At 33.0% G+C, this 22,432-nt stretch overlaps 1 protein-coding gene and 1 pseudogene across 7 annotated transcripts in view; both read right to left on the reverse strand.

The window, feature by feature from the left end:
- The window catches only part of LOC145276819 (uncharacterized), a 694,204-nt gene that overhangs the window by 468,365 nt on the left and 203,407 nt on the right, over positions 1–22,432 (reverse strand). The window lies entirely within an intron of this gene.
- LOC145277306 (U2 spliceosomal RNA) lies at positions 13,810–13,989 on the reverse strand (annotated as a pseudogene).

Here is a 22,432-nt window from a genome sequence, read left to right on the forward strand (position 1 = left end):
AATCAAACCTTGCCCCAGCCATAGTAGTCCAGGAAAAGAGACAAAACAGCTGAAATAGCTTATGACCTTCACCTTCACCGAGGTGCATGACTTATATGACCTTCACCGAGGTGCGCGACTTGACACACAAAAAAAACAGCCTCTTAATCACCAGGTAATGCACGTGTCACTGTAACGTCCAATGACAACAACAACAACCTTCTCACTCGACCTGCCTTTTATACCACTATTTCAATCCCTCCTCTTGCGCATGCGCCTGTAGATTCCAGACAACCTCGAGACTTCCGCTTATAAAACCCCAAGTTTTGTTGTCGCGCATGCCTATACAAGGCACAAACAGGTGGGCATTTTTTGTTGGTAAGTACTACAAGAAATTTTCCGTGAGAATATATGCTGCTAAAGATGTTTTTTTCTAATGTAAAACTGAATAATGGCAAACAAAAGAGTTTCTTAACTTTTGTGGCGTACATGAATGCAGCTCTAGTGTAAAAAAGTTACTTTTCGCAAACGCCGCTTGTTTTTAGAAATGCGAAGGGCGTTAGCAATAATTTTATGTTGTGTAAAATGTCGGCCCCATAAATGAGCATTTTAACAATTAATGGTTTTCACGTGCATTTTTGTATAACCGTTTCTTAACGTATACCTTCGGTTAGTGCTTTAATTCGGAATATTGAATAAGAGTAGTGTATACAAGCAGGTTTAATACGGACAATGTTTGTAAAAACAATGACACCTACTACTACTACTACTACTACTAATAATAATAATAATAATAATAATAATAATTGTAATTAAAAAAAATAAAATGATAATAATAAATACTGAGGATATGTATTTGCAAATAAAGTGTTACACAATGCATGGTCAGCAAAAAACTAATGTGTTGCAAAAATACGAAGAAAGACAAAGAACTCAGATAAATACTGAACGTAACATTCTTTACCGCGTTGTTAACAATTCTATTAGCATTCTACGTCTAATGATACAGGGGTAGCGTAAATGAATATGATAGATATATAACCTGTTATACATAGACGAAATAAACAACGGAAAAAGATTATAATCGTGACCTACATTGACTACACGTATACCGACAACATCGGGCTACCAATGACGGGTCATTCAATTTCTTAGTATTAAAAAGATATATTTTTTATATTATCATAAAAGAGGTGGGGATATCTAAGTTTCTCTGATGTTGTAATACAAATCGAAACTCATTACATTGGGCAACAACCGACTGAGATAAGAATACAAAGAAGCTCTTCCTAAGCAGACTCTGTTATCATTTGCTGTAAATCATAGCTCTAACAGCACTCATTTTATACTGAAGAAATCTGATTTCGAATACAAGGTAACAGGTGAAGATAAAAAAACGCCCCATGTATGTGGACGGCATGAAATTCATTGCAAAAAACAAAAAATATTAAATAGTTACATTAATAATGATGCCATAGATATGCAGGTACAACCTGCAGTTCAGCATCAAAAAGTGCGCCATGTTTAAAATCGACAAATGGATTATAAGGACATAATAGCGTATTTTATTGCCTTTATAAAGAATAGAACAATGCCGCTTTTTGAACATGGTTCCTTCATGTTTTTGAATCTGGTCGCACACAATCAAATCTACAAAAATAAAAAAAAAATGGAAAAAATAATATCCGGACAAAACAAGAGATTTTGGAGAAATGCAATTAAAATAGATAGAAATCTGAGTAATATTAATAGTAAGGCAATCTGGACCATAAAAAATTGTGTATTAATTAAACTAGAAGAAAAATAATGACCATCAACAATGCATTATACTCATGAGATATGGACTATACGTGAAAAAAGTTAAACAAAACGTTGAGAAGACTATAATATATAGAAAAAGTCTAAGAAAAACAGATTGGGAGAAATAAATAATTGTGGATATTGAAGTGTCGATCATAACAACGACAAACACCCGAAGTATATCTAGTTTAGATATCGATGAACACAGTTCATAAAAGAACAAAGGGGTACATTTTACATAAAACGGGGTATAAAGACGACTCTTAAAACACTACAATATATAGGCATTTTAATGTTAATAAATATCAGGAATAATAATGGTCCAAGCATCGATCCCTGAAGCACTTTCGCATTATGTTATGTTTAATATTCTTTAAATAATTATCATAATAAGCGAGGATAATCACGGAAAACATCTGAGTATGGATAAAACATGTGCATATAGAGAAGGAAACTGAATCACAAATAAAAACAGCACTAAACAAATCTATTTGAATAACAGATGAGCTTCAATATATAAAACCTGGACAAACCGTGAATGTAAACTATTTGGACAGAGCGTTGAATCGCATTATAATTGAATGTGACAGATTGGAACGGAAAGAATATGAAAATTAAAATGACCGCTTAGGGAAAACAGTACGCATGGAACCAGTAAACAGCTTTCATTCAAACACGCAAGATTGGTGTTGGCAAAGACATGGCAAATTACGGGAAAACGAAAACCAGAAAATAGTTTTTGGCAAGAATGGATAAATATATAAAAATGTCCAAGCAAAAAGAACGAGCCAAAAGATAATAAACCATAAGGAAAGTTAGTCAAACATTGTTGATTTTGACTTCACAGCATACAATGAAGTGACGAATAAAAATAGGGAAAACGAAGCATAAACGCAGAAATAAAATGTATATTACACTAATAGCTGTCTAGAACTGTAAGCCATGTTTAGTTTCAGAACTGTTTTCGATGGTGTCTTGTTCTACACAAGTCCGGGCAGGTTAATGGTTCGCAGTAGATAGTTCTCCAGTTGGTTTCCACAGAGCAAAAGATTCTTCCCATGTTGACACGAAGAAAACATATGCGAAATTACTACAGAAAAATGTAATATTTATGCGGAAAGTCTGGTTTCTGATTGGTTGTAGTAAAACGTGGATTGATTCGATGTGTCAGTTCCTAGCAGCATCGTTTATATATATAGAATATCCAGACTGTGCGGGATCATAACCCATTATGAAATATTGCAAGAAGCTTCATCAGATAGTAATATTAAAAACAACTGAAACGTTAAGGAAAACAATTAAATGACGTAACAAACCCATAAATATCTATATGAAAACGGCCAAAAAATAATTCATAATGATATAGAACCTGTTAGGTAAACAAGAAAAATGAATGCGCAAGATTTAATTATACTACACCACCCCTCCAACAATTCTACGCTTGACATAGTGTAGACCAAAGCAGATAATCGTGAAAGAAAAGAGAGAATAGAAAAAGCGATGGTAGGAACTACTAACCAGAATTTACCTTGATGTATACCGAGAGGACTCTGTACCAATGAAATTCCCTTAAAACACAATGCAAGCAAAACCAAGAAAAATGTACAAGCAGTCTTAATTGTTATTCTAGGAAAATTGATAACACCATCCTGATTTAAAATATAGCAATTTCCATTTCAAGTTGTAAAGATAAGGGTTTCAGAAATACGGAAAAGGTTAATTTATTGAAAGTATTAATCGATAAATGAGTGCCCATAACAGAGTGTTGTATAAATCAGTTGGGTAGGGAGATCGTGCGTTGGAAAAAAGATGACAAAGCTTTTACTTTAGAACATAATCCTGTATCGCCAAGTTATTTAAGTTATGTCTGTATTTACCCACTGTAGCGAGATAAGCGGTTAGATAGTTGTATTGAACCTAACAATGCTGTCAGATAATGTAACAAAAAATATTAAGGTCGATAAGTCATCGAATTACAATTGTTTATTATTGTCTAAAGTAGCAGCTCCATTGTTTTCAGTAAATGGATAGAATGTTCGCATGACAAAACCTAGTTTTTACATTAACCGTGAAAAATCTGCTATAAACATCCAGCCAGCTGTTATAAAAATACACTTGAACAATTATTGTAAATGAAATATATGAAATGGAGTAAGATATATAATATATACCATAAAAATAACGTTCGAAACCAAAACAAGATGTGATCGTAGCCATATATATATATATATATATATATATATATATATATATATATATATATATATACATATATACATATACATGTATATATACATATACATAAACGTATGCATGCATATATATATGTATGTATGTATATACATATATATATATACATACATACATACATACACACATACATACATACATATAATATACGAGCGGGATGCGTGGGAGCGCCCTGCTTTTCCACGGCGTAAATAAGCTTAAATATGATATTTAAATTTGTCCAGATTCGGATGTATTATTATGGAGTCGTGATTTCAAAAGCGGTATTCCAATGTGACGGACGTTATCTAACAGTACCCAAATCACTTTTCATATTTTACCATATATCCTACCGATCGATTTTATCAGGTTGTATATTTTGACAGCCTTACTTTCTCGTAGAAATAGTTTATCTCATATTTACGTAGCTTCATCTAATTTAAATTTCATGGCATGTGATAAAGTGCTGGTTTTTAATGAGCATAACATCTTAATAGGGTAATATTCTTGCAATATTTGGTGTTGTACATTTCAGCCATTGTTGAGCAATGTTCGTGTACAGAGAATTTTCGTTCTTACCTTCACCACAAACCAGGCATATCGCCACTTAAACATAAAGGGGCTTCTAATTAGAACCATACCTAAGAAAGCTTAACAAGATGTTGGTTTACGCTATATTTGAAGTCCTGGATATCAGTACAGTCAGCGAAACAGGAAGCAGATAGGGAATCCCAAATTCTAACTGTTCGAAGAATATCAACTAATGGAGAAGAAAACTTCTGGCATTTAGGGATCTCTACATTGAAGCGGTGTGATTTTGTTGCTAAGCGTGTTTGTCGAGGATATGTACGTCGAGGAGCACTAACGCAATGACTTTATCAAAGCACATTCTTTTAAAATACTTGTTAAAAAGGCACAGGGATGCAATATAACCGCGATAGGACAGGCGTTGGAGCCTAGTTGACAAATAGGGACCTATTAGTGTGGATACCGTTTTTGGTCGCAATCTAAAAGGGAAAGACAAGTGAGAGATGCATAAATCCAAGTGAGGCAACAATACTCAATACATTGGCGAATATATGGCATGTAGATGTACAGTCATTTTTTAGGTTTAAGTTTTTTCTAACACGATAAAGGGAGTCCACCTTCCTTGCAGCAATTTTCCCAATGCCCTCATAATATTTATTCAAATTCATATTTACTGTGAATGTTAATCCGAGATATTTGAAGGAAGAATGCTAATGTAAGGAGATATTCCTCGTGGATATCGGTAGCTGGAGAGGCTTCTCATAATTGTCAAAGGAGAGCAGTTTAGTCTTACTAGAATGAAATGTTAACATTCATTTATGTCCCTATTCCACTACGATTTGGAGGTGATTTGCTAAGAATGTAATAATTGTTTTCGATTTTTGTACATCCGTTCTTTCCTCATGCATGTTATAAAGAGTGATATCGTCAGCAAATACACTTTTATCGGGCACAATATTATCAGGGAAAATAGTGGTCCAAGGATCAACCGCTGAAGTACTCCTGCATTAATATAATGCTGTTTGAATGAATATCGATCCGTGACAAACTGGATGATCCTATTGTCTAAAAAGTGTTTAATTAGATTTAGCATTCGTCCAGCTATACCGTACCATTTAATTTTCATTAGCAGCCCTTTGTCAAAGGCGTTGACATTATCATAGGATACAGCTCTTCCTCCGACTGCCTTATCTACTATATGGTCTATGCTTTCAGAAATGACTGTTTAAATCAATACAGTAGAACGATAATGCCTAAATCCGTAGTGTTTGTCAGAGAGAAGATTAGATATTTTGTGGTGGTGGGCTAGTGCTTGATTGATTAGCGGTTCAAAGATTTTAACGAAGAGGGGGGGGGAGATTGATAGGTCGATGATTGAAAAGGTCGTCCTTTACCCAGAATTATTTTTTGCTGGTACCACAGAGACCATCTTTCAGCTATTAGGGAAGCAAGTTTCAGCAAGGCATTTATTGTAGAGATTGGAAAGAACAAGATCTAGCTTAACTGAGCATTTCTTAATTAGTATAGCAGGGATAGAAATAAAATCTAGATTAAAAAATCAATCATTTTATAGTACAATTCCCGTTTTCTTATCTCTTTAATTTTTTTTAGTTAAAACAGAAACAATTATTTTTGAATGCCTTTCTATGAAATAGTGCGCGTCTGTACAGCCATTTTCGATCATTGTCAATATTAAGTATACTGGTAACTATGTCGAAAACTAATAACTTTCTTGTTTTACTTTCGGAACATCACTTGCATATTTATAATATAACAATCTAAAATTTAAAGTATTACAAGCAAATTGATCACCTCGTGCTGTTCCGGTTATATACTCGCAATAGCGCATGTGAATATTCATAATTAGCTCTGGGATTTGTGCAAATAATTGGCATGCGAGGATGCTGATGTGATCATTATAGCTTGCTAATTTTGCTATATCCCGAATAGAGAATCTTATTGTCATAATTATACAAACACGAAGGCATTGTTGTTCGTTACAGTTGCCAGAGTATTATGCATCGATAAAATTATGTAACTTATTTTGCATTTTCTAAATTACCTTAAATTCCCATTATAGTTGTGGTAATATTTTAATGAACGTGTTTATTCATTTTAATATTCCCCATTCATGTTTGCATTATTGTTCACTCCAAACAAAGTATATTGCACCTTGATATGTGATGGTTTACTATTTGGGATCGTGCCTAACAAGAGATTCTGAGGAGTTAAGCAGTAGCATGTCTCTTCATATAAAGTTCAATATTCTTTACGTTAGCACAGTTTAGGAAACTGGACACACGTCCAACATTCCAGAGTCTAGCAAACCGAATACAACACTTTTAAGGCAGGGAGTTCTCCACTATCTATGGATTCCAGCCAGGGGGTGCATTTTTCTAGTTCTGTACTTCAGGAATATGTAGGTCGAAAGAGCCATATGCGCTTTGAGTTCAGTAGAACACAATTTCTACTTACGTACTGGTAAAATAATTACAACGATTCATCAAAGGTTGGAATTTGACTGTGGCTGATAGTGCTAAAACTATAAAAATTTAGACACTTTTGTCGATCCTGTCTAAGAGATTGAGAGAGAGAGAGATTATTGCGAAATGCATCAGGCAAAATGTGTCAACAATACTTCATGCATAGGCAAAGTGTAATTTTAAAGGATATATGCGATCATTTCTGGTATGAGTAATTTTCTAATACGGTAAGAGAGGAACATTCTTTGTAGTCGCCCTGGCAATATACTTCATGCATTTTTTCACGTACTATTGCCTAATAACTCCAGAAATTTGAAGGATAGATTCTCAGGAAAGATATGATTTGTCATGGAAATCGGTGGTTTAAAAGGACCTTTATTGTTGTTAAATAATACAGGCTTAGACGTAATCTCATTAAACTGCATCCTCATACGTCCATATTATACTACTAACGGTTGTCGTTTTCTAGGGTTCTGAGACGCCCCGCATGGGATTAATGGACTATCTCATGACGTCACTTTCTCTAGTGACGTCACTTCCGGTATCGAGTGCCGGAGCCCAGAGTCAGAGTTGGCACGCGGCCAAGCAAGTCGTGTGCAAACGCCCTGCCGTTGAGGAATGGTATTTCTCAACTCGTTTTGCCTGTAATACATGTGAATATATGTGTTTTCCTAAAAATCCTGTGTTTCTTTTGTTTATTACAATTTAACACCATTACAGTTTCCCAAATGCTTTTCAGTATATAAGTATTTTTATGTCAAGTCTATTATCGAACTTTGTATCATACAGTTCTCGTACATAATTTTATTTTGAAATTATACATTAATATGTCTACTACAATATAAAAGTCACTGTGCCTGGGTTAGGTCCTCGATCATGAGGTTCGTAGAGGTTGAGTCTATATTTTGTCAAAGTTCACACAAAGTTAATTTATATGTCTGGTAGCGCTCTTATATATGTTTTGTACACACATTCATGCGATAATTATTAAAAATAAAATCTGATCTAACATTTTGCTTTTTTCTTTTATAAATAAAAAGAATACATTTTACAAAGGAATATCTTACGTTACACCGTCCAAGGAATATAATAAAATTCTAGCCAATAATTTCTTATTAAAAACAGATTTATTATAATCTGGAGATATAGCTTAGTGGTAAAGTATTCCACTAGAGATCTCCTGTTCAAGCCCGGTGTACTTCACCATTTTATTTTAATCGTTTGTTAATAATGAGTTAAATTTACAATTAAAGAAGAGGTACCATTTAAAATAACCACAAATCATTTCTTCGATTGCATATTTTAAAACAAAATATTGATCAAAAGTGACTTTTCCAAGGCATTCATCGTCAAGCCCAACTTGATGTGAATCAGCTGCCGTGATATTGTGAACAAACACGGACAGATTTGATAAACGACATCATCATTATTATTTTTGTATTTTGAATTCTTTTTCAAAGTAGTTCACTGGACAAATCATTCCTTATAATTAATAATAATGAATAGAGAATTGATTCTATAATAATACATACGCAATCAACATAAAATAAAATATCATCTTTAATCGTATTGAACGAGCGGGCAACGCCGGGCTTCCAGCTAGTCAGAAATAATAAAGCTATAATAATTGACTTCATGTGCATAACTGCATTGATTGCATGTGGTGTAGATGCAGCGTTATCACAAACCTGAATTTCTCCGTACGATTTAACTTTCTTAAGAAGTTGTTGACGTCTCATTTTCTCAATGCTTTACATATATTAATGTTTAAAGCACTGTCTTGTTATTTCTAATTCAATGCATAATATATGCATTCAAAGATGACAGTAAAATATCTGTGCTAAAACAAACGTGTTAAAATCCATACAACTGATAAGATGAATATTTACAATTTTATGTTTGTTGACTAGTGTTTGATATATTTAAGTAACACGATGTTAACAATGAGGCCACCATGACATTAATGGTCAACAATACTCGATTCCAACGAAAAGTAGAATTAGCGTAGCGATAATATAACTACGACGGTTATTTCACTCTAGAAAGTATAAAAGCTGGACTAATTTACATATATAATTTTAAGGATGTTTCATTTCAGCAAGTACAAAGCATCAGGTACAACAAACACTACATAAAAATAACGTTAAAACGTCGGATAAGACATCAGTAGAACGCTACTATGAGACAACAAAAAAAAAACGTAAATTCAGCAACAAAAAAATAGAATGTAAAAAGGAAATAACAGTAATTACTACTCAAAAGCTTACCGAATAAACATAACACCGGAAGTCAATTGCGGATATTAGTCTGCTGCGAAAAAGTCTTGTTTGCTTTTAAAAAAAACACAAAGAACTGTTGAACACAGTAGATTCTTAGATCACATTTTACGTAAAAGTATTACGAATGCGGAGTTCGAAGTAATCTTCATGTTCCTATCAGGATTATTTAATCTTAATATTTCTCCGTTTCATAGATAATGGTGATGCTTTAATTTTGCAATGCGAGACAATGAAGGATATTTAACGTTTACGTACCCCGTAAATAAGCATTATATTATTTTAAAACCGATAAATTACCGGCATATATTTTCAAATGCTTTAGTTTTGCGCGATACTTTGTGTCGCTCAAAAGACTGAGATTGGACGCAGAGTATTAGCAACAAACTCGAAAGCGAACATAAGCTTACTCTACAGAGACTTGTAAAATGTGGCAGAAAGAGTAAGAATCACGGAAAACGATTCTAAAAATATAGAAGATTCGAACAGATAGCATATATCAAGGAAATATGGCCCACATATTAAACTACGTGTGTTAAAAAGAGAAAGAAACGAATATGTCTAGCCACAGTCTTAATATAATACAAGGGATTACTTTCATAAAAAGAAAATGGCTACCTGCAGTTTGTTAACAAGCGGATGAGTCAAAACAAGAAAAAATACTCCCCAAACGATGTTGATGATGCAGCGAACTGAACTGGGAAAAAAATTCTGCCTTAAAACAAAACTTGTAAGTTGTGTCAAAATTGTGCCAAACATGGTCTTAAATTATCGGCATTGTGGAATTAGACGCACACTAAAATTAGAGTAGATAACAAAAAATCCGTTTAAAAGTTTGAAGAGGGCATTCACAAATACGTAATTGTAAGGGTATTTAACAAAATCGTGAAATTAAAATTGGACACTGGATTAGACATTTCAATTAGAAGTGTTCATGTATAGAAGAAACTGAATACAAAACTGATTTTACAAAAAAGTGTAAGTTAGGCCTACTCGGTGACTGGCAATGTGATTTATTTTATTGAAGTATTATTTTTCTAATTTGTCAGTAAATTCGAATGACACTATTAAAAAGTTGAAGGCTTACGTTCTACAAAAATTTGCGGACTAATTCAATACAAACTAAAATTGTCCAATAGAAAAATGATTCTCATAATAATACATACACAATCTGTATAAAATAACATATCATCTTTAATCGAATTGTACAACAGAAAGTTGAGAACGTGATATCCAATACCGAAGAAATTAAAACTGAACAAAGAAGCAGTTCCGAAAGATTTTCTGCCTAATGGTAGGCAACATTTGACGGGCAAAAAATGCTCGACACATGTATTAAATAAATCACAAACGTCTGTGTGTGTTCGTACTTTCGCTAAAAAAATGTCATCCGCATCGTACAGCCAGTAACTCAGCATATTTCTCGTATATTGAAAATGCGGACAGATTGGAATAACTTTTCGATTATTTAAATAAATTATTTTGAATAGCTACACCAGCAATATTATGAAACTCAATTGTGATCTCTGGGGCCAATCAATAAGAAGTTCACGAGCTAACTTGAGTTATGTGAGTTCGCGCCTGGCACGTGTCGATGCTTTTTTTTTTTTTTTTTTTTGCTTACAAACTTTTGTTTCCGTTTTCCATTCTGGTTAATGCAACCAAAGTCTCGGTTCTCTTTAAATCAGGCAACGCCGCTCGTTATTACCCTTTTTTCTGCTCCCCCGCTATCACAGTTTCCTTTACAATCGGGCAATAAATCTCCCGCCTACCCGCGTTGATAACGATCATGACAGACCTTAAAATGCAGATATATTATTGTATATATAGTATTGGCTTTACCTATTGAGCAGCGCCGATCGTTTCCGCTCAGAATCAATCGTAGTAGTAACGTGTCTTTGCTAATTTTTTGATGCGATTCAATACGGCATAAAGCGGCTATCATTACCCGATCCCCCATCTTTAAAAGATATTTATGAAAATCAATGGAACCAAAATATTTTGTGGAGCGATGCATATTTACAAAGTCAAGTAAAATAAAAACAAGGCCGATAGCCATTAGTCACGTGCTCTCATGTAATGAATGAATGCGTGAATGTAAGATTAACATGGCATTCTTAAAGATAAACTAAAATGTCCGAAAAATGGGCTGACATGACTTAAATAAATAAAAAGTAAATGGCTTAGAATTACTTTAATGAAATGAAGGATGAATTGAATGATCTTAAGAATGACTTGAATGCTTAAAAAAATAACTGGAATCCTACAAAAACAACTTGAATTATTGATAGAATGACTTGAATGGCTTCGAGACTGAGTGGTAGTTAAGTGGTTGATAATCTAACATTAAATTAATACAGAAAAGTGATCCCCCACTTTATGTTACAATAAGAACAGCATGTAGTAAGAAGTGATACAAAAGGCCAAGAAAAGCTGTATTTATTTGCTCCCCAACCGAGAAAATTAAGCACAAGGCCGATTTTTAATGTGAGAAGTGAAGGAGAAATGGGGACCAATTCCCCGGGGAGTAGGGGAGCTGAATAGTGACAATTGGAATGAAGGGTTTCCTCTACATTGACCAAGGTCTTGTATGTGGGATTGCCCCCACATATGTTCTTTGCTTGCAGTATCTGCCGGAACAGATGGTATTTATTTGCTCCCCCACCGAGCAAATTAGGCACAAGGCCGATTTTTAATGTGAGGAGTTGAGGGGAAATGGGGACCAACTCCCCGGGGAGTAGGGGAGCTGGATAGTGACAATTGGTATGAAGGGTTGCCCCCACATTGACCAAGGTCTTATATGTGGAGTTGCCCCCACATATGGTCTTTGCTTGCAGTATCTGCCGGAACAGATACTACACTTTGATCTTGGTCAAAAGGCCAAGAAAAACTGTATTTATTTGCTCCCCCACCGAGCAAATAAGGCACAAGGTCGGTTTTTAATGTGAGGAGTCAAGGAGAAATGAGGACCAACTCCTCGGGGAGTAGGAAGCTTGATAGTAACAGTATGAAGGGTTGCACCTATATTGACCAAGGTCTTATATGTGCGGTTGGTATCTATTTGCCCCCCCACCGAGAAAATTAGGTACAAGGCAAATTTTAAATGTAAGGAGTGAAGGGAAAATGGTGACCAACTACCCGGAGAGTAGGGGAGCTTTATAGTGACAATTAGTAAGAAGGTTTACCCCTAAATTGACCAAATTCTCATATGTGGGTTTGCCCCTACATATGGTCTGTGCTTGCAGTATCTGCCGGAACGGATACTACACTTTGATATTGGCGAAAGGCAAAAAAAAGCTGTATTTATTTGCTCTCCCACCGAGCATTTAGGAACAAGGCCGATTTTTAATGTGAGGAGTAAAGGGGGATTGGGGGCAGACTAATCGGGGAGTAGGGAAGCTGGATAGTGACAATTGATATGAAGGGGTTCCCCTATAGTGACCAAGGTCTTATATGTTGAGTTTTCCCCACATAGGGTATTTGTTTGCAGTATCTGTCGCAACAGATACGACATTTGATCTTGGCCAAAAGGCCAAGAAAAGGGTATTTATTTGCTCCCCCACCGAGAAAATTAGGAACAATGCCGATTTTTAATGTGAGAATTGAAGGGGTAAATGGGGGCCAACTCGCGGGGGGTAGGGTAGCTGAATAGTGACAATTGGTATGAAGTGATGCCCCTACATAAACCAAGGTCTTATATGTGTGGAGGTCACCACATATACTATTTGCTCGCAGTATCTGCCGGATCAGATACTACACTTGAATCATGGCCAAAACGCCAAGAAAAGGTTTATTTCTTTGCTTCCCCACCGAAAAAATAAGACACAAGACCGATTTTTAATGTGAGGATTGAAGGGGAATTGCGGAGCAACTCAGGGGGGATTAGGGGAGCTGGATAGTAACAATTGGTATGAAGGGTTTCTCCTACATTGTCCAAGGTCTTATATGTGGTGTTGGTATTTATTTGCTCACCCACCGAACAAATAAGGTACAATGCCGATGTTTAATGCGAGGAGTTAAGAGCAATGGGGACAAACTCTTCGAGGAGTAGGAGACGTTGATAGTGATAATAGGTATGAAGAGTTGCCCCTACATTGACCAAAGTCGTATATGTGGTGTTTCCCCCACATATGGTATTGTCCTGCAGTATCTGCGGGAACAGATACTAGACTGTGATCTTGGCCAAAAGGCAAAGAAAAGAGTATTTATTTGCTCCCCTATCGAGCAAATATGGCATAAGGCCGATTTTTAATCTGAGGAGTGAAGGGTAAATGGGGACCAACTCCCCACGGAGTAGAGGAACTTGATAGTGACAATTGGTAGGAAGAGTGGCCCCTACATTGACCAAGGTCTTATATGTGATGTTGGCCCCACAAATAGTCTTTGCTTGCAGTATCTATCGAAAAAGATACTACACTTTTATTTTGCCAAAAGGCCAAGAAAAACTGTATTTGTTTGCTCCCCCACCGAGAAAATTAGGCACAAGTCCGATTTTTAATGTGAGGAGTGAAAGGGAAATGGAGACCAACTCCCCGGGGAGAAGGGGAGTTGGATAGTGAGAATTAGTATGAAGGGTTGCCTCTGCATTGAAACGGTCTTATAAGAGGGGTCGGTCCACCATATGGTCCTTGCTTCTAGTATATGCAATGAACAGATACTACACTTTTATCTCGGCCAAAAGGCCAAGAAAAACTTAAAAAGCTAAGAACAGGGTATTTATTTGCTCCCCTCACCGAGCAAATTAGGCACAAGCCCAATTTTTAATGTGAGGAGTAAAGTGGAAATGGGGCCAACCCTCTGGGGAGTAGGGGAGCTAGATAGTGACAATTGGTATGAAGGGTTTCCCCTATATTGACCAAGGTCTTATATGTAGGGTTTTTCCAGATATGGTCTTTCCTTGCAGTATCTGCCGGAACAGATACTATACTTTTATCTTGGCCAAAAGGCCAAGAAAAACTTAAAAAGCTAAGAACAGCATCTATTAACAACAGACCTTTGATCTTAAACAAAATGCCCAAGCAAACAAGTGTTATGGACAGATCAACCGACAGACCGACCGACTGACAAATCGACCGACCGATGGAGTGACTTATAGAGTCGCTTGCACGCGACTAAAAACCTAAGCTTGAAAAACATTATTTGGGATCCCAGTCGATCTGGCAATTTTTTGAAAATATAATTGATACAGTGTTCACCGGTTTGGACTTCGCAACAGCCGATTTAGATGACGACGACAATGTTGTTGATGATGATGATGATGATGATGATGATGATATAATAATAATATAAGATGATGATGATATAATAATTATAAGAAGATGATGATGATATAACAATAATAACTTGATGATGATGATGGTAATGTAGTAGTAATAATAGTAATTAGAAGATGATGATGGTGTAATAATAATAATAAGATGATGATGATGTAATAATAATAATAATTAGAAGATGATGATGATATAATAATAATAATAATAAGATGATGATATAATAATAAGATGATGATGATATAATAATTATAAGATGATGATGATATAACATTAATAAGAAGAAAAAGACGATGATGATGTAATAATAATAATAATAATAACTAGATGATGATGATGACGTATTAGTAATAATAATAATTACAAGATGATGATGGTGTAATATTAATAATAAGATGATTATGGTTTAATAATAATAGTAATAATAATAATAAGATGAAGATGATGTAATAATAATAATAATAAGATTATGATGATGTAGTAATAATAATAAGATGATGTAATAATAATAATAATAATAATAATAATAAGATGATGATGATGCAGTAATAATAATAAGATGGTGATGATGTAATAATAATAATAATATGATGATGATGTAATAATAATAATAATAATAAGATGATGATGATGTAATAATAATAAGATGATGATGATGTAATGGTAATAATAATAAGATGAAGATGTAATAATAATAAAAATAAGATGATGATGATGATGTAATGATTATAATTTAATAATAATAGTAATAATAATAAGATGATATATATGTATATATATGTATATATATATGTATATATATACACACTCAGACATATATATATATATATATATATATATATATATATATATATATATATATAGCTTGAGTTTCTACAGATATAATCGAAACCGAAACCGAAACAAAAACCGCTGAAGAACTTTTGATAAAATTATTTATAAAAATAATAGATGACAGCTATAATCGAAACCGAAACCAACACTTATAAAGAATTCATGGTAAAAAAGTACACCCATATAACTTGGGTGCATTAGCTTGAATCGAAACCGAAATAAAAGCTTATGAAAACAATATATATATATATATATATATATATATATATATATATATATATATATATAACTTTAGTTCCTTCATCCATAACCGAAACAAAAATTTGTGAAGAATTCTTGATAAAATTATTTATAAAAAAAATGGATGATTTAAGTGCCATCAGCTATAGTCGAAACGGAAACAAAAACTTCTTGATAAAAGTATTTATGACAAGAAATAGAAGACAACAATTAAACGACCCAGATATAAGCGTGACACAGAAAAAAAAAAAAAACAAGCCAATATATAGAAAAGAATGTAAAAGTTTTTAAAAATCGACGTAGAGTTATAAGCAAAGATCAATTACGCTTACGAATTTACTCTCTTTGGTGAAGATATTATTTACTATTATATATGTTATAAATATATTTTAATGGAGAAAGGTAAATAAAGGAGCAATAATACATTTGAATAATAAAAAAGTTAATTTGATTCTTAATATTTAATATGGATTTAAATAATTACATTTAAAATTGAATAAACCCTAAAGTTGTTGATAATGAAACAACTTCAAACAGTTTCTAAGCAAATTATCAATATGTGGAAGTTATGCTATTAAAAATTACACCTTATCTACGTGAAGTTTTGCAGGCACAAATTTTGTAAATAAGTAGAAACAGTTATATAAGTAAGACGAATTTCAGTAACTTAAAGCCAATTGTTACTGAAATAATAAAAGCTTACGAAATCATAAATGAGTAGAACTAATATCGATATATTTATAAAAATATACTTATTGATATGATTATGCACACATATTAATGTAAATACACAAGTGTAAATAAATGATATAGAATGTACATTTTCCAGAGAGGAAGACAAATAAATATGAATAATGAATACATTTGAAAAGAATAACATATTCTTTTATTTAATAATTTAAATAATATATTCTTTTCATTTAATAATTTAAATAACATAATCTTTTTATTTAGTACTTTCAATAATATATTCTTTTTATTTTATAATTTAAATAACATATTCTTTTTATTTAATAATATTCATGTAAATAACCATATTATAGCATTAATCATTTTCAGATACTTATAGAAAAAAGGTGTAAAATATTTGTCTAGCGACAACATGACAGCTAATAATTTGTCTAGGTTTTAGGAAAAATAGTTTTCATAAATATTTAATATGAATTGTACTATTCTCTAATTTTATTGTTTTCAGTTTAATATGATAAAAACATATGAATACGCATATTTTCTCTAGATTTTCTTTTAAATAATTGGAAAGTTTCTATTGTCTTAGATGTCTACTCTTACTACCTTAATCATGTTTTATGTATCAGAGGCTTTATTTCAATTTAGTAGGATTTTAAGTTTTTTTTTTTCTTTCGAGGTATACATAAAAGCAATATTTCTCAATAATCAATGCAATCTATTTTCCTGACGTGTCGATTCATTCAAAGTTCATGAATTACCATTGAGAAATTAGAACAATGAAATCAACTTGACCCTAGCTAAGCGCATAACAAACCTTCTTTACTCTTTAATATGATTTTTTTACACGGTGCTCACTACTTATCAAGGCCCGGAAGCCACTCAGGGATAAGGATTATTGCAAGTACAGTACGTTAATGTGGAGATTTAATGAAGTGTTTACTTAAAGGGGCGGTTCATCAGGAATTTGTTACGTTGGACTTGAAGAAATCCAGGTTGTAGTCAGGTGGGGAGCAGGCAGACAGAACAGAGTTCCACAGCCGTGCAGTTCTAAGAAAGAAGCTTTGTTCATGAAATCTACGTTTTGATTTAGGCACAGATAAAGAGTGGGGAGATTCTTTTACAGTAGATTCAGCTAGACGGGTGTTTTTCGTAAAATATTGGCGAGGGGGGTCCAAAGATTGGAGTTCAGACGAGCACCTGCCATGGAAATAACGATAAAACAAAGACAGGCTCGCATCGTCTCTTCTGTGGGAGAGAGGTTGCAGGGACGAGAAAAGGGCGTCCCCCACTAAGCCACGAAGTTTATTTTGTACTCTGCCAAGGCAGGATAGGCTGTTTTAGCAGCTCCTGCCCAGATATGGCAGCAGTATTCCATCCTTGGACGTACTTGGCTTTTATATAGATATGATATGTCATTCTTTACTTTTATACCTAAAAATAGTACAGAAGTCTTACTTAAGGCAACTATAATATATTTAAAGATTTACAGAGGTGTACAAAACATGATTATAACAGATATAAAGATTCATTAAAACATGCTTAGTCCTTAGTTTTAAACCGGCAATTAACACGTTATTGTATCATAATAGGTCTTACACACTAAATGTGTGTTTATATATTATCCGCGTATCTTTATACAGAGATCAAGCGTGATATCCATGAAATAAAGCCGATTTTATTTCTAAGAACTATGAATTAAAAGGAAATAAATATATTATATTCGGGACACATTTTCTTTTGTCATTATACGTAATTGTTATTACAGTGAAATTTCCTCTATTTGCCTATAAGATAGCATGTGTGTATGTATTATGCTTGTTGGTTTAGTGTATAATGTGTATTTGTTATTTGCATAGCCATCGATTTGGCAGATAATTATATTAACGAATGGACACCATCATCGCTGTTAATTGTACCTTCAATAGTGACTACGTCATATCAAGAAGTAAATGTTCAATAGTGTAGATAGGTGGTTACTCTCCGTGCAAGATAACACTAGTTAATTGCAGTTTGCTACTTTTTTTATTCGCGTGTGTAAAGAGGTTTCACCAGTACTAAAAGCTGGTCCATTAACAGTAGCCCCAAAATATAGTAGAGCGGAGGAAGGTATTTTTACTGTTTAAATTACATGTACCATTGTTTAAATTACCTGTACCATTGTTTAAATTATCTGTGTCATTGTTTAAATTATCTGTAACATTGTTTAAATTATATGGACCATTGTTTAAATTATCGGTAACATTGTTTAAATTACCTGTACCATTGTTTAAATTATCTGTAACATTGTTTAAATTATCTGTAACATTGTTTAAATTATCTGTACCATTGTTTATATTATCTGTAACATTGCTAAAATTACCTGTACCATTGTTTAAATTATCTGTACCATTGTTTAAATTATCTGTACCATTGTTTAAATTACCTGTAAATTTGTTTAAATTACCTGTACCATTGTTTAAATTACCTGTAACATTGTTTAAATTATCTGTAACATTGTTTAAATTATCTGTACCATTGTTTAAATTATCTGTACCATTGTTTAAATTATCTGTACCATTGTTTAAATTATCTGTACCATTGTTTAAATTACCTATACCATTGTTTAAATTATCCGTAACATTGTTTTAAATTACCTGTACCATTGTTTGAATTATCTGTTGCATTGTTTAAATTACTTGTACCATTGTTTAAATTACCTGTACCATTGTTTAAATTATCTGTACCATTGTTTAAATTATCTGTAATATTGTTTAAATTACCTGTACCATTGTTTAAATTACCTGTACCATTGTTTAAATTACCTGTACCATTGTTTAAATTACCTGTACCATTGTTTAAATTATCTGTAACATTGTTTAAATTATCTGTAACATTGTTTAAATTATATGGACCATTGTTTAAATTACATGTACCAATGTTTAAATTACCTGTACCATTGTTTAAATTATCTGTAACATTGATTAAATTATCTGTACCATTGTTTAAATTACCTATACTATAGTTTAAATTATCTGTACCATTTTTTAAATTACCTGTAACATTGTTTAAATTATCTGTACCATTGTTTAAATTATCGGTAACATTGTTTAAATTACCTGTACCATTGTTTAAATTACCTGTACCATTGTTTAAATTATCTGTAACATTGTTTAAATTATCTGTAACATTGTTTAAATTACGTGTACCATTGTTTAAATTATCTGTACCATTGTTTAAATTATCCGTACCATTGTTTAAATTATCTGTAACATTGTTTAAATTATATGTACCATTGTTTAAATTACCTATACAATTGTTTAAATTATCTGTACCATTGTTTAAATTATCTGTAACATTGTTTAAATTATCTGTAACATTGTTTAAATTATCTGTAACATTGTTTAAATTATCTGTAACATTGTTTAAATTATCTCTAACATTGTTTAAATTATCTGTACCATTGTTTAAATTATCTGTAACATTGTTTAAATCATCTGTAACATTGTTTAAATTACCTGTACCATTGTTTAAATTATCTGTACCATTGTTTAAATTATCTGTACCATTGTTTAAATTATCTGTAACATTGTTTAAATTACCTGTGCCATTGTTTAAATTATCTGTACTATTGTTTAAATTATCTGTAACATTTTTTAAATTATCTGTAACATTGTTTAAATTACATGTACCATTGTTTAAATTACATGTACCATTGTTTAAATTACCTGTACCAATGTTTAATTACCTGTACCATTGTTTAAATTATCTGTACCATTGTTTAAATTATCTGTACGATTGTTTAAATTATCTGTACCATTGTTCAAATTATCTGTAACATTGTTTAAATTACCTGTATCATTGTTTAAATTACCTGTACCATTGTTTAAATTACCTGTACCATTGTTTTAATTATCTGTACCATTGTTTAAATTACCTGCACCATTGTTTTAATTATCTGTACCATTGTTTAAATTATCTGTAACATTGTTTAAATTATCTGTACCATTGTTTAAATTATCTGTACCATTGTTTTAATTACCTATACCATTGTTTAAATTATTTGTAGTATTGTTTAAATTACCTGAAGTGTTATAAAATATGCTGGAAATACTCACTATTTACATCTATGCATTTCTGGGTTCAATCCTGTTTCCAGATACTGTCTGTAGATCTTCTCTGGTGATTATCCTGATAGTTTTGGTAATGTTCTCCTTTAGATGGTCTGGATTGTAAGGATTATTTTGTTTAAAGTTTCTCAAAGGTAAAAATCGCATGATGACATGTCAGTGAACTGGGGTGGCCATAACCCTTTCATTATTGTCCTCTCTTCCGTAAAAATGTCAGGAACTCGTGTCAGTGATCTGTGAAACGTGTGGCATGTAGCGCCATCCTGTGGGAAAATGAATTGCATTTTGTCTTGTGGTGTTAGAGGGTTGCTAAACTGTTTCAAAATGTTTAGATACACGTCAGTGTTCACAGTTGATTAAAAAATTGGGTCGCCTAGTTTAGTTTCTGAAGCTGCACACCAAACACTAATTTTCGAGTCATGCATTGGCGTTTTTTGAATTACGTGCTGATTTTCAGAATAGCAATAGCGCGTGTTCTGGAATCCACATATTCTGATTGATGAAACCATGCTTCATCCAACATAAAGTACACCAGTGTGTCCAAATGTCCTTTTTCAGCCACACACAGCAGCCACCTGCAATACTGAATACATGTTTTTCTGTATGCTCTCAGGTTAAAAAATTTCAGTGCTCACTGACATGTTGTACATGATATATCGATTTGCAGGGTAAACCTATTTTTCTGGGCATGTTATAATCCGCTGTTTCATATCATGGACAACTTCTGGCGTCCGGAGTAATTCGAGTCTTTGCTTCGCCACGTTTTCGACAGTGCCTATTTCGCGCCATTTCTCTACCAAGCTTTGAATAAAATGTTTTGATGGTGCTTTTATCTCTGGCTATTTTGCCAGGAATCGTGTTGTTTTTCCTTAATTGATCCAGTGCGCAAATAAGCTTTCACGATCACTATTCTTTGCTGCAGCCAAAACACTATACTTAAAAAAATTAATGTTGATTTTAAGAAATTAGGAAACTTAATCTGAAAAAAACACGAGAGGAAGATTAGAGAGAGTGGGCTACTTTTCAGTGAGCCAAGGTACCCCCATATGGTCCAAGTTTTCCTCTAGTAAGCAATGTTGCTTCCAGCGAACGTGTAAAAGAACATAAGGACTCGAAATTAATATAAAAAATCCAACACGACGTATGTGCCATACATTGATAATTTGGAAAAAAATCATTTGTATGCAACCATTGACTATAGTAATTCGGTCTGTCGCGTAAAAAAAAAAACTTTTATCCCTTCATTTTGCCATGTATGCGTTATACAGGAGAAGGGTTTTCTTAACTCTAGGCAATCTTACATACGAGCTTGATCAATTCCAAGCAAATTTCAAATCGCTTCAAGAAAGAATAGCAACATCAAATCCCAAAATACTTTCTTTAATAGTGTTTGTAAATATATAGCAATATACAATCCCCTCGGAAGGAACAAAATCAGTGTTTTCGTAGACGAATTATGCATGCTTACATTTTGAATATTGGTTGATTTTTTCTGGATCTCTTTCAAGACTATATCAGCTCTAGTATTCAGTTTTTTGCTAGTGTAACCTAAGTTTTTTTATCGTGTGGTTTTTTGACGTTTGCAATCTTTATATCGCACTTTCACCCCTTTACTTAATCAATGGGATAAATCTTCAGACATAAACCGTTTTTTTCAAGCTGAATAATCTTGTATTTCTTGTAATTAAAAATTACCACATGTATGTAATAGTTATTATGGATTAAATTACTTTTCAGAGAATATTCATAATAACCGCCATTGTCCGTTTCTTTTTTTCAGTCTACAGACTCGAGATTTGGCATAAAGGGGTATTGAGATTTGGGAAATTCTTTTAGTCGGTTTTAAGCCAGAAATTTGGCTTCTATACGGTCAAAGTTCAACGATTTTACCTTTGTAAAATCTATAAATCTTCCCCGGCAATCCTTGGTCTAAACACTTGAAAGTGTAGATGTAGATTACGTGGACATAGAGCAAAGTTTATAATTTGATTTAAGCC

This window comes from Euprymna scolopes, chromosome 5 (genome assembly GCF_053919585.1).
Source record: "Euprymna scolopes isolate OS-2025 chromosome 5, ASM5391958v1, whole genome shotgun sequence".
In the NCBI taxonomy this organism is placed as follows: domain Eukaryota; kingdom Metazoa; phylum Mollusca; class Cephalopoda; order Sepiida; family Sepiolidae; genus Euprymna; species Euprymna scolopes.